This window comes from Wolffia australiana, chromosome 13, assembly GCF_029677425.1.
Source record: "Wolffia australiana isolate 7733 chromosome 13, ASM2967742v1".
Taxonomy (NCBI): domain Eukaryota; kingdom Viridiplantae; phylum Streptophyta; class Magnoliopsida; order Alismatales; family Araceae; genus Wolffia; species Wolffia australiana.
This window is the reverse complement of record NC_135847.1, coordinates 13,444,891-13,447,071: the sequence shown is the minus strand read 5'-3', so window position 1 is coordinate 13,447,071 and position 2,181 is coordinate 13,444,891.

The following is a 2,181-nucleotide window of genomic DNA, read 5'->3' as shown; positions in this document are numbered from 1 at the left end:
TGAATGGTTAAAACCATTTTCCACCAAAAACCTATTAGATTACATACCATTGCCATTGGTGATGATGAAATCCTTGAGGATGATCCAAGAAAATATCCTTTTGAATAAGATGTAGGACTTTTGTGCCTCCCTTGTGATTGGCCTCTACTGGTATCCACACGGCCTTCTCCTGGAGGTGAATTCTCTGGTATCCTCAATGCTTCTTCTCCCTTAAGCCTCCTTCATCTCCTTTGCAAGCTCTTGCAAATTCTCCAATTTCAAGAGAGAGAAAGGAGTGGAGGGATGGAAGAGAGAGGAGAGAGGACAGAGGAGAGAGTATCGGATTGTGGTTGCTTGTGCCCAGTGCCCATTTCATATATGGGAGTCTTCACATGACACTTGGCATTAATTTTACAATTATGCCATTATTAAATGTCATATAACCCCACCGCTAAAAAGCCTTGTGTGTGTGACCCTATAGGTTCATTTATCTCTCTGGTTTAATGACTCTAATACTTGATACTCATCCAATCAGCTTTACTAGCCAATTAAATTCATAACACACTTATAATTTAATTGGCTTTGACCAATTTCACCTAATCGGTTAGTTGAGTCTCCTGCCATGCCATAAGGACAAGCTATGCCTGCATTGGCCTAGAGGACAAACGAATTTCATCCATACATCTTTCTTCATGGAACCTTTCTGTTATCAATTCCATACCAATATAGTCCTTCATTCAAGATTGATCTCATGAATCACATCCAAGATATGGTAGTTCAGTCAAATCCCAATTATATGATTCAATTCAATAGAATTGCATAAGAGATCTCCAATGAATCACATCATTGGAATCTCCCTTAATTACTCTGGCCAGAGATTCCTTGCAATCTATTAATGAGACCATAACCTCTAATCATCGAGGTTGAATGATTCCCTATTGGCTATCCAATTACCTCCATGATACTCTTGAAGTACCCAACCATGTCTATACCAAGCCCCTATATTGAAGCCTTCATCAACATGATCAAAGCACAACCTTCATACCACAAGGTATCTTTGATACCTCAAGTCAAAGCCATTAGTACTATGATAACATGAGTCATCCTGGTTGACTTAGATGTTCAACCATCCAGGTGACTCATACGGATCAGTAAAGTGAACTTCTCCTTCCCCAGAAGCATCTGACGATCTTTCATTAGTGTCACCACACAAATGGCTACTGGGAATGACCATGACCATCCTCCGAGTGGGTCATGAAAGATGTCACCATTCTTTTCAGAAAGTCTAGTGATCCCTAAATTATGAACTCTTCATAATTCACTTAACCATATGGACATGATCTGGGACTTCATTAATCACATAAATACAAATATTGATATAATGAAACAAGAACTTCAATAGAATTAACATTAAACATATTTATGCTACATTGATTGGCTCCTTCGGCCACCAATTCCTACGAACTCCCACTTCGACTAAAGCCAATCGGATTTACATTTCGGACCCATAGATCTCCTATGCTCATCAAGGACGCTCTTCGTCATTGGCTTGGTAAGTGGATCTGTTACGTTATCAGTTGTATCAACTCGTTGTACGATTATATCTTTCCTCTCTATAATCTCACGAGTGAGATGGAAGCGCCTCAAGACATGTCTGGACCTAGGTCGTTGTCTTGTATCCTTTGACTGTGCAATGGCCTTATTATCGTCGCACATTAAAGGAATGGGTTCTTCTATTGAAGGAACCACACCGCTTCCTTTGCTGCCTAAACAACCGCTATATGCTCTGCTTCTATAGTCGAATCCGCAACGGTTGGTTGCTTGGAACTCTTCCAACAAGCAACTCCTCCATTTAACATGAAGAGGAATCAAGACATTGACTTAGAGTCATCCGGATCAGATTGGAAACTAGAATCAGTTTATCCGCGAACTTTGAGTTCACCTCCTCCATAAACAAGAAAATCATTCTTTGTATTTCTCAAATACTTAAGAATATTCTTGACGGTAATCCAGTTTTCATTACCCGGATTAGCTTCAAACCTACTCGTAACACTTAGAGCGTACGCCACATCTGGTCGTGTACATAACATGGCATACATTACTGATCCTATAGCCAAAGCATAAGGAATCGCCTCCGATGCCTTAATCTCTTCAAGACTGTTTGGACAATCCTTCTTGGATAACTTAGTTCCATGGTGTATC